A 12,788-nucleotide genomic window follows, 5' to 3' on the forward strand; every position below is an offset into this window, starting at 1 on the left:
GAGACCTTCTGCATTATTAAATAACAGTGAATACCCTTGATCTCTCTTTATATTCTGTGTTTTAGATGTGTTATCAAAGGTTTCTATTGTATTTTTCTACTATTTGTACTTCACTTTGCATGCAGATATGCTCGTATGCAAAGGCAGACAAACATTCCCCGTAAGGCTTTGTAATCCGCTTTAGCAGAGTCATTTTTTAGTCACGTATTGTGTGATGATATCCACTTGTTTAATGAAAGCCTCGGCGTCTCCTCCTCAGCAGGATGAGATGATGGTTATTAGCTCCTGTAAGTAACACGCAGCAAGACGGCCTCAGGAAACAGGTCAGCTCATAGCCTATTAATCACGGAAAACGCACCAAAAGCCGCTCCTTGAATAGTCCTGTTCATATTCGCTGAGACCTTGTCTGTCGTTCGGTTAATAGCACGTCAAGAACTTCCACTAAATAATACAGGTGGGTCGACCTGTCAGCCCGATCCGAGGTCACGTTCGACTGGGGTCAGGATTAGTCGTTCTAATTAAGAACTGAGATACAAGATATGGGCCTCAGGGAAGCTTATTATCAGAAGCTTCGCTGTACTTTGTCCCTTTATCAGGGAAATTAACATCCATGTCATTTTTATTCATAATTCACAGTTGATGTGCTGCTGGTTCAGATGTGAAATGCTGAGTCAGACCAGCAGAGGGCAGCAAACACCTCCTGCTGCTTCAGAAACACGTGATAAGGAGTCATCTTCTGACTTAATTTGTTCTACATAAGACACATGAATATCTAATGACATTCCTGCCTGGCAAACACACTTTAGCCCAAAGATGTCTTGACTTGCTTCCTGCCATTTGCTGAAAAGACACTGATACCAAAGTTTGAAATAATGTTTGCTTTTATTTTTCACCTGTTTTATACTTTTACCATCATGTTGCATGTATGTGGGGACCAGAGTTAAGGATAAGTATAATACAGAATATATTCTTCTTATAGATCGGCCAGTATATAATTGAGTGACTTTTGAAGTCCATGGGATATATCTTTCATACATTTTTATTAAAAGTTTAAAAAACTAATGTTTTTATGTTCATTATGATCAATAAAAAATGACTGGATATCACTAAAATGTCAACTAAATAACCGTCCAAATTTAATAACAACCACCTTCTAATTAGCTAAACAATAAACTGAGCTTATTCAGAAATTGTTTTGATTGTGTTCTTTTTATTAAGTTGAGATAATCGTGACAGATATTTCTTTTTTTGGGATTATATCAAACTTTATATGGAAAATAACAAAATGTATCTGTGTCTGAGAAATCACTTTCCACTAAGTTATCCATTACAAAAACACCTCTCCAGGAAGTGTGTTAATGAGGATTTGAAGCACTCTGGTGATATTTGCATATTAATTAACTGTTTAAATTGCACAATTATAATCAGATAAAATTCTTTACACAAAAATGCTTTAATTATTATTATTATTAATTAATTAATACGTAACTGTTACATTTTATTTTATTGTAATATGCTAAAAATGTGTCAGTGTTGCACTTACTTGAAGCGTAACATTTTAGCTTTAGCAGTTTGTTGTTTTTCTAGTTTTCAGCCAGCAGAGGGAGCTGTAGGATAAGATCAACCTAAAGTCAGTAGGTACCTGAACTGGAAGAGATTATCTTTTTAAATCTACTGGGAATTCATGCATTGTTCCCACAGATAGAAGCTTTTGTCTTGCATAATATCTTCCACAGAAAAGGAGACTCTAATACATAATACTGAGCTTTTTTTTTTTGTCACGATGAACAACGGCTGTTTGGTTCTGTACAAACAGTGTCTCCAGTCTTTGTGCATCAGCTGCTGTGCTTCATTTGATCATTCATTAATCAGCGCTGTAGGTCGTTCAGTCCTCCTCGAGACACTCGAAGGAGAGTCGTGAGGAGTCTCTTTATCTGCCGTCTCAAGGGCTCTTTGATATTATCTTCCTCAGACAGCAGTGAATAAGCTTCTGTTCACAAATTGGTCACTGATGCAGAACGATACTGCACTTCAGGAACAGCAGCAGCAGCAGTAGTAGAAGAAGAAGAAGTGAGTGCGTAAATACCCACGCATGCTCATTTCCTGCAGTCGTGATTCACTGAGATTTAACACACAAAGAAATAGAGAGTGGAAGAGTGTTGAGATGTGGAAGGAGGATGAGGAATGTTCCTGTTCACGTCATTTCAGCAAACACATCAGAGTCTAACAAAAACATGAATTCGATGTGGTTTTGTCGTGGTGTGGCTCAGATTTAGGAGCAGATGTGCTGAGTAGGTGACGCTCTGCAGCTTGTGTGTGATTTTGTGAAGCAGGAAGAGACGGTGGGAGAGTTGAAGGTGCATTTATATCAAAATGTAGCTTTACTGCTCTGAAATATGCAACATATGTAGTCCATCAGTCATTTACAAAACGCAAACAGCGACAATATAAAGTGACTATCTTTTTTGGGTTTTGGACATAAAGATGGACAAACCCTCAATGACATCACCTATACACTCTTAAAAAATATTGTTTAGGCTTAACCATAAAAATTAATGCAACATCACCGGCCAGCAGGCAGATTGGTCCCCCCACATAAAGAGCAGGGTTCTGCTCAAGATTTCTGCCCGTTAACCCTTTGATGCGTAGACCACATCAGGAGATATCCATTTTCCATTGGATTTGGGTCACTTTTGACCCAGGTTATGCATCAAAGGGTTAAAAGAGAGTTTTTTCTTGCCACTGTCACCTTACGGCTTGCTCTGGGGGTTCAGGCATATGGGTTCAGTAAAGCGTCTTAGGATAGGATAGGATATACTTTATTGTCCCCGTAGGGAAATTTGTCTTGGACTTGTGCTGAAGTGCCTTGAAAAGAAAAAAAAAGTAATCTGAGGAGATTCACTGGATCGCAGCTCGAAACGCAGTGATTCTCATAGTCAATGAATGGAATGACATGCATCGTAAGCGTCCTGCAGATTGGTTTTGAAGGTCAGCATGGTGGCTCCAGCTGTCACCATCTTGGCGGTGCCTGATGCTTCCGAACTCCCGACTTGTCCAAAAATGAGCAAAGATTAGAAAAAGTGAAAAATTTATGGTCTTGAAGCCTTAATTATGCATAACTTCAAGCTTTAATACAGTTTAAATGGGTGCCTTATCTACAACATCACCTCCTGTACAGTTGTCATGAACAGGTAAATGAACTATAGAGACTAAAACAGTTTTTGGCTGTAAAGTTCTTTATCGCTGCTGTAAAGTTGGACATTTTAACATGGAGGTCTGTGGGGATTGACTCACTGTTGAAGGAAGCCGCAAGTGGACATTTAGGGAAATCAACCTTCAGATCAACTTAACTTCAACATTCAGCTGAAACAGACAGAAAACTACGTTCCCATCTTGAGTCCTTTGTTCCTCACTCAGCTTTAAACTCTGCACTGTGAAGTCAGAGATCCAGTGTTAATGCATCTGTTTTGCCAATTAATAATACATTATTTAGTCTAAAATGCCAATCTGAAGTTTTCAGGGCCCGAAGAGACCCTCAAACTACTTTCCAAGTCAGATTACCAGTTTAAAACTAAAAGCTGAACCTGAGAAATACAGCAAATGATCACATCTGATGAAGCAAAATGAGATTAAGTTTGGCTGCTTGCTTGATAAATTAGTTAAACTATTCAAAGTGTCTGATCAGAAATCTCTGTGGGTCTCTTAGACACAAACTCTAATGAAACTGTCGATCTCTGGATGGATGTTGGGAATTAGCAGCAGCTATAAATGCTGTGATGCATCGTGATGGATAATTGTTTCTGTGTTTGCTGCATCTGTCTCTATGAAATAAGCGTTAGATGAATGAAATGAGCTCCTCCTCCTCCTCGGTCGTCCCGGGACGCTGCCGTCCAGCGAAGCGAAGCCTCAAACCAGGTTCCAGCGAGGAGTCACAGGAAGGGCAAGCTCATTAATTATCTGAGCCTCTCCTCCAGCCTCCATCCTCCCATCACTCCCTCCCTTCATTACCAGCAAGGTTAATCCCTCCTTATCTCCCAATGAGCCTCATTTTTCATGGCTTCCTTTTCTACGACACTCGACTCCCTCAACTCCGTCTCCGTCCTCCGAGTCTTCACAGCTGCTCCTCGCTTTCTTCTTCTGCTGCTTTTCTGTTAGTTTCCATCATAGTTTGTTTTTTTGGTGTTTTCTTCAACTCTTCTTCCCATCTCTCATCTTCTTATTTAACCCAAAACATTTTTATCATTTTCTCACCAAAAGGTATACACTGTAAAAAACAAATAAATAAAATAAATGCATTTTTTAAATTTAAATCAATGACAAATATTATTTTCCAGCTATTTTGAAAGAACTTAAATTATTTGACAGAAAAATATGTATATTAGGTATTGAATTTTTAAAAACTTTTACAGTACAGTAATTTTACAGATTTTCCCTTGCAGATATTATCTAGTAAAGTCACAGAAAAAATGAATTAATTTACATGTTAACTGTAAAAACAAACAAACAAACAAAAGAAACCCTAACTCTAACTGTAAGTAATATCTACAACAAAATTTGTATTTTTAAGAACATATTTAAAATTAAATTTTTTGCTACATTTAAATTGGGCAATGAATTAATAATTAAATAAATGATATTTAAATCTGCGAAAATATATTTATTTCACAGATATTTGAAAGAAACATCCTGCTTATTGAGAATTGAAAAATGGTCAAACTTGGTTACAGATTCTTGTTTCGTTAAAAATACAGATAATATCTGGATAATTACAGAGAAAATTTTTTTTTACATGTTGACTGCACAAAAATAATATTGCAAACAGTGATTTATTCATCTGATGTTAAATTACAGTTTTACCGTATTTCAATCAGCTAAAAAAGGTAATTATTTTTACAAATATTTTCTGTTATTTTTAAAGTTTTTCAGCATTACAGTATCCTGTTGTTGTTTAATGTATTTTTACAGTTTTTTGCAGTATAAAACTGTGATAGACTTCCAGATTGAAGGAGCCATACTCATCAATGTTCTGAGTTACGATAACTTAGAATTAAATTAGGTCAATATATATATAATATATAATATATATCATATATCACATAACAGTGTTTTTGTAATGAGTAACTTAGTTGAAAGTGATTTCTTGGACACAGATATAATTTGTTGTTTTCCATATAAAATCTGATATATTGCCAAAAAAGAAATATCTCATGATTATCTCAACTTAATAAAAAGAACACAATCAAAACTATTTTTGAATAAGTTCATTTTATTATTGTTTAGCTAATTAGAAGGTGATTGTTAATAAATCTGGACAGTTATTTAGTTGACATTTTAGTGATATCCAGTCATTTTTATTAATAAGTGATTGTATCCATCATAAATAATTATGGAATTTGTAAAGACTTGATCATAATGAACATAAAAAACATAATTTTTAAAAAAATTGTAATAAAAATGTATGCAAGATATATCCCATGGACCCTCAATTATATATTGACCGGATTGTGTTCAATCAACAAACTAAACTGAGTTTCAAGAATTAGCTTTTCTTCTTCAGTCAAAGGTACTTTTGATTACCAGTTACTTAATAATTGGTAGCATGAATGCAAGTTTTTGCTACTGATCTAATAAAAAATTGTAATATACAGTTGGATGGCTGAAAAGGAGCAACAATAAAGCAATAAAAGAGTATTGGTGATACGTCACAAGCAAATGTAATCCGGCAGAAAATAAGTTTCCCCCAAAACAGAATTGAAAATGCAGCCTAATTTTAGAGAAGCAGGGATTCCCATTTTCACCTTCTTCTACTGTATCGTTTTTACATTTTCTCCCTCATTTTCTTCTCTTCTCCAGCTCCTTTGCTTTAATTTCCTCTCTCCCCCGTCCTCTCTCTCCTCTCTCTGCTTACCTTGAGCCGGCCGTGGTGAGTCGAGAGAGTAGATCTATTACAGCTTATCACTAAAGGACAGGCCAACGCCGCACGCTGGTGAAATATGGCTGCTGTCAGAGCCGCCGCCGAACACGACCCGTGCACAAGGCTCAGCGAGCTGTAAGGACAGGGGGGAAGATGGGGGATAGGAGAGGGAGGCGGAAGGGGAGCACGGAGGCCGGTATCAGCCCCCTAATTCAAATTAATGGGAAGATTTCCAGGCTTGATGCCGAGCGTTTGACAGTGATTTGGCACACAATTAACCTTGTCTCCCTCTCGCCTCTGCACCCTCGTCACCTCCTCGGCTTCATCCGCCGCCTCGACTCTCTGCAGCCTCTGTACCTGTCACGCTCCCTGACACAGTCTTATTGATTATGAACCGAATGGAGATGATGATGTTTTATGAGATAACCGACACTCCCTACTGTTGTACGCCAATCGAATTAGTTCTGAATCACCAACGTCCACGCAGCGTAACATGATGTGACTCTGCCTCATTTTAGCACAGAGAGCTCCATTCACAAATTCATAACCCAGCGTAGCATGAGAGGAATTCTAATGAGCGTAGCGGCATGGAAGCAGTAGTTTTATTATTTGGTTTGATTGATATTAACTTGTTTTCTTTTTTTTGCATTTGAGTTACTTTCCTTGTAGTGTTGTCACATCTCACTGTAAAACAAACTGACATGCAAGCAGTACAAAAATAAATTACGTTGAAGAGTCATATACAGGGGGTCCTCGACTTACATCGGAGTACCATTCCTACAGTGTGACATAAGTCGATTTTGGCCGTAAGTCGGAACTCCGGTGAAAATCTAAACAAAATTGTTACGTGCAGCACAGTATCGATCAGTTTACATATTTGTACATCTACAGAAATGAAAATAGTCATTAGCTCACACTGAAACACAACTTAGTAGGAAAATACCGGCGAAAATGTAAACAAAGCCGTTATGTGCATCACCATATTAATTAGTCCAAGCAACCGGCCGATGTTTGTCGGTATTTTGCCCTGTTCTGAGCATTTTATTACATCCAGTTCCACTTCCATAGAGATGGCTTTCCTTTTCTTTGAAGCATCAGAAGTCTGACTTACCCTCGGGAGCCATAATGAAATTAGCAAATGTAGCATAATCCAATGTGGTGGCAAATGTAAACAATGCTGTCTTATAGTGCCACGTGACGACTGTACACACATTATTCTTCCGCTTCGCTCGCCAACTAGTTCCAATGACAAAATGCCGTACGTTAAACCGAGGACCGGCCGTAATAAGCTCCGACGTAATGGCGTAACAACTAAGTCAAGGACGTCGCAAACCGAGGACCTCCTGTATTTTTAAAAAAAAGGGGAAAATTAAAGTCATCTTGTACCAAAACTTCATTCTCACACTCATATTTCTATTCATAATTACATGATATTTACGTATTTTCAACTCTCTGGAGGAAAATGATGGAAACAGCACCTCATGTTTTAAATAATATCTCTGTAACAGATTTACTTCAACTCTCTGAACCCCATAACTTGCTTCCTGGTTTGAAAGACATATTATTAGCCACCAAAATTGCACCATTTATCTAAACCAAAAACTGTAAAAACGGGAAAAAATCAACACATTTTAATCTTTCCAACATCCTTACCTACTCATCTGTAAGATGCCATTCCACTGGAAAAAATTAACCAAATCTTCAAAATGTGATATTTCATCAAAATCTCTTTATTCTACGTGTCTCGTTTATGCTCCGACCACATTCTGTAAAAAAACAAAAAAATATGTGCTACTTGACACAAATGTGAAGCCATTAGGGACTCAGCTTCGATCAACAGTCGTGTGACAAAAATTCAGAGACTTTTCAGCTGAACTGTAGGCAATGTTTGCAGAGGGGAGACAGGTATGGAAACAAGTTAAATATGCGGGTAAGAAAATATCTATAGTATGTTGAATCACCTTTTTATTTTTCGAGTGTTGGTTATACCCTTGGGCACTTTAAAAAAAAATAGTTGTACATGTCGATTTGAGACTTTTTATCAACTTTATTTTTCTTTTCATGAAGTCACGAAGACTAATTACATTATACTACACCTAAGACATTTTGAAGTTCTCTCTGCTTCTAGTCATGGCTGTGTTGTTTCTATAGAGCTACAGGACCATGTTTTGCATTGAAAAATGAGCCTACTGTGAGGAAAAATTAGCAAAAAGCAGCAACAAACACCTAAAAACCGTGTGGAGTTCAGAGGGTTGAAAACTGCCTTGTAGCTCACAGTTCATCCATCACTTGTTCTTATAATCCATCATGAAAACACTTATTTTTAGACACTTCTACAAAATAATAGAACATTTCAGTGTTTTATGTGCTTCTATATGTTGAATCCCTCCTCTCCAATCAAAAACTGTATAGTTGTATAGCAAAAAGTGTTAAGTCTCAGGCTCCAGACGATGACGGAAAGTGCAGCTCCCCATCATGAAGAGCGAACCCATGTGACTTTATTCATGAGTGTGTCTTGTAATTCTTTTTGTGTGAGCTGAAGCCTGCTCTATGTAACTGCAGCATCTGTCCAGAGGAAGACAGATTTCTTTTCAGCGACCTGTTTTAAAAGAGTGTCCGTCCTGCGGCTTCGGCCTTCCAGCCAGATTTTACTCGCTGCTTTTATAGGCCGTTTCACCTTGAGGTTCCAGTTCACGGCACCAAACAGCCCATAGCTTTCAAACAGAGGAGAACAACTGGAGTGTTAAGGAGGGAGGAGGAGGGTAAATAGAAGGGAGAGATGATGTGTGAAAGAAACGCTGTTAGTAATAACGGAGGCTTGTGGAGAGAAATTTCTTTCAGAATGAATGTTCAGGGGAAAATAAAGCAAAAAAAAAAAAAAAAAACAGAAGGAAAACTATCAGGTACAAGTTACAAACTGTCATTGTATGAGTTTGAATACGAGGGAAAATGGCAGTTACCATGGAGACGTGCACAATTTATTCATGCCTTTATTTCAGTAATGACACTGAGAAAGAAACTACTTGTTACATGATCTCATAGGTAGCTACAGCAAGCAGCCACAACATTAAAACCACTGACAGGAGAATAATGCTTTATAATGCAACGTTCTGAATGTTACTCTAACATGTAGTGCCTACCTAGACATTCTTCCAGACCACTATCTGAAAGCAATCCTGTGTTGACTAATGCTGTATGCCCATCAAGCACCCATACCATAAGTTTGCACCGATTCACAGAGAAAAGCAGCTCTTAATTAAAGGAACTGTCAAGTGAAAACCCAGTTTTACTGAGAAGATGTCCATATAGTGTTTTTTATATACGGAAAGATAAATCATGAGTGAAATAAGCAGCCAATGCCGAGCATTTAAATCTTGAAACTGCAGCGTCTCAAAAACACAGATTCAGATGTCTGGGGTTTCATATGTAACAAACCTAAAGAACCAAACCTGTCCGCTTGCATGGTGGACCTTTCTGGACTGAACTACTTCAATATTAGTACTTGTCATTGTGCAGTGTAGAGTAGTTTTACAAAGTTTGATCAGAATCATAGGTAAGCTGGTGTGCTTGAGCTGCAGTAGGAGGGGCAGGGACTTTATAGATCTGCACAGTCTATATGAAGCAACAGTTTAGAGTTAAATCTAAGGTATTTTAAAGCAGGAAGGGACCATTTAAATGCAAAAAAAGTATAAATATGTATCTTTAATACACAAAAATTAGATTTATGCATTAAATGAGTTACCGAAAAGGGACTTTAAAGGCGATTCTGGAGAGAGATTGTTGATATTTAGCTATTTAGCATATGATAAATTTACTGTCATACTTGTGCCACCGCACTTTTGTACCTGGCCTCCTTCTCTATTTCCTTCTTTCATGTGCATGAGGACAAATGTGCACAGAACACGCTGGTGTAATGTTGTGTGGATTGGTCTGAGCTCCTTTATTTCCCATTTACAAAGCCAAGGCTGATTACAAACAGCAGATATTTTTTCAGCATAAGCAGCCAGCTAATGGACCGTGAGGAGATATTTCATGACTCTTGACAAAAACTGTATTGAATTAGAATTGCGTACTCCACCTTTAACATCTTTAATGTAAAACAACGAGCCTGGAAGTGCTAATGCAGTGTTTGTAGCCTTGTTTAGCCACAGTCTCCCAGATGAATGAGCTGACAGGAGGAGAGTCTGTCTGCAGCAGCAGTTTGCAGGTCGCTAACTGAAGGCGTCTTGATATATCTGTGTGCCAGCACAATGCTGCTGAGAGTTGATGATTATTCCGGCTTTTCTGCCTCAGCACATGTGACATGGACAAACTACAGCAGAGACAAGTATGACAGCTGTGTGACAGACAACGAGGCGTGACGGCTGTCAAACGATCTAAGAACCTGCTGATGTGACAGAGTTTGCTCTAAGAGTAGAGTTCAACAAGAAATGACTAACAGTATACATGCAAACAGCGGAGGTAGGTTACAGTTAACATTACAGTTTTAGGTCTGAAATGACACTAGGAACAAATCCATATGTCTTTGAAACAAAAACATCTTCACTGTAAAATCTGTAAAATGTTTGTGGCAGAAAGTTTTTTTAAAAATGTTAATTTGTTTTTCTCATAGCCCAAGATAACATCCTCAAATGTTTTGTTTTGTCCAGAGCTCAAAGATGCTCTTTGACACATGTCACAAAAGATGAAACAAACCAGAAAATATTCAAATTTCAGAAATTTGAATCAGAGAATTTAGATTTTTTTCTTCAATAAATTACTGAAATGGATAAATCAGTTGTCAATATAGTTGCGGATTTATTCAATAGTTGAAAGCTTATCAATAAATTAATCAATTTAATGCAGCTGTATTAACCAGCTAATCACTTGCTCAGCCTGGAAACTACAGATTTTATACACAATTATAAAATAAAACTGCTCCAGTGAGAATCAACTTTAACCCTAAAAAGGTTTTTCAGATGTTTAACAGTCGCATGAGGCAGTACAAATTTAAATAAAATACTTTTGTACAGCAGATGTAAAAACAACCTGGGTGTTGCACGTTATCAGATAAGCAGCAAAAAATCTGATGCAGAAGGACAATATAAAAATATAACAGACAATATGAAATATAAATATATAGACGATAAAAACTACATGAAATCAATCAGTAAAACTAAATGAAATGGTACAAAATTCTAAAACAGGTAAAAGAGGATAGCAACTTTTAAGATCAATTTCTAAAATACAAATACATATGAAATATTGATGCATAGATTGATGGGTTTACACCTAAAGTTGGATGGAAATGTTCATTAAGTGCACCAAGGATGTTAACCCAGGTTAATGCAGGAAGAGCAAAGGAAGTAAAGATTTATAAACAGCCGAGAGGCGACACTTGGTGTACACGGAGGCTCTAAGTCAAGGAAACACTGCTGAAATACAGTCAGATGTGTTTGATCATCACAAATAGCTCTCAGATTATGTAAGAGTTTGAAATTCAAATAATCCCCACCGCTCAGCCTCCTCTCAGCACTCAGCAGTCTCGCAACATGTTTCCTTTGTTCTAATGCTGCGTGTTTCCTGTAAGTGGCTGATAAAAAAGGGGTGCGTCTGGTTTTTATCCATCGCGCTCGTGATTTTGGAGGTTGGCGAGCCTCACGGTCCACAAACTGCACACGCGCACACAGATTGTAGTTGAAGAAGTGCCGCTGTAGCACCATGACTCACGACACAGCCATGTAAAGGGCTTAACACAAGGTAGGAGGGGATAAGCAGCACCCCTGATGTTAAAGCTGCCTTCGCTTTAAAGCAGATGCGAGCATGTGTGTTCATTCTCTCCCCGTCTTCCTCACTAAGCGCATGTTGGTGTGCTCACGAAAAAAACAAACTTCACGACTATTAATGCTTCCTGATCAGCCCACTGAGAATGAAGCTAATCTGTTGCGAGGGAAATGGGGCAGGAATTAGCTCGCTCAATCCACCACCGGTTTCCTTTTAGCATCTGAGGTCTCCCAGCATTTATCTTCATGCATCCCAGCTCACAACAACTAGCAGTTGTGCAGATCAATGCCTGCTTTTCTTTTAGAGACAAATACCGGCGCTCATTTACTGCAAGTGATGTTTAACCCTCTGAACCCTGAAACCTGCTACTTGGTTTGAAAGGCGGGTTATCATCAAGCAAAATGGCTAAATTATGCCATTATCGGAGCCAGAAACTATAAAAACAACAAAAAGATTTTCAACTTTCTAATGATCTTCAAAGTAAACATGTCTAAAACCAAACCAAATCTAAGCTTAAAATTAGATTTCAATAAAATTCTCCATGTTTTAAGTAAAAATTCACCTAAAAATAGAACATTTGCACCAGATTCTGACAAAAATTCAGAGAAAAAAGAGATTGAGTAGAAAATAAAACAAATTTGCGCAATAAACTTAATGCAACATAGCTACAATAGAGTAAACAGAAGAGCAAGTTGTTGGAAGATAGATTCTTCACAGTGAAACATCTTTCTAGTGCTGATATGCAGAGTAGTGTGAAAAATACCGAGATTGTAGGGAAAACTTTACAATAGTTCCTTAACTAATGTGCTGTTCTGTTGGAAAACTTCATCAAATCTAAGCTTAAAAATGTGATATTTCATTAGAGTCACCTTATTCTACGTCTTATTTAAAAATGTGTGCAAAATAAACTTTGCACCAACCAGATTGTGTGAAAAACAGAAAATTCTGCAGAAGCACAGCCATAAAGCCATTATTGACACAGCTGCAACAAACAGTTGTGATAAAGATTTAGGGACTTCTCGGTTGAACTGCAGGCTGTGTTTACACAAAGCAGAGACAAGTATAGGAGCTAATTAAAAATGTAGGTAGTAAAATACCTATATTGTGTAGA

The 12,788-nt window shown here is 37.6% G+C and overlaps 1 protein-coding gene across 7 annotated transcripts in view; it reads left to right on the plus strand.

The window, feature by feature from the left end:
* The window catches only part of pak5 (p21 protein (Cdc42/Rac)-activated kinase 5), a 119,558-nt gene that overhangs the window by 82,313 nt on the left and 24,457 nt on the right, over window positions 1-12,788 (plus strand). The window lies entirely within an intron of this gene.

Source organism: Amphiprion ocellaris, chromosome 12 (assembly GCF_022539595.1).
Source record: "Amphiprion ocellaris isolate individual 3 ecotype Okinawa chromosome 12, ASM2253959v1, whole genome shotgun sequence".
NCBI lineage: Eukaryota > Metazoa > Chordata > Actinopteri > Pomacentridae > Amphiprion > Amphiprion ocellaris.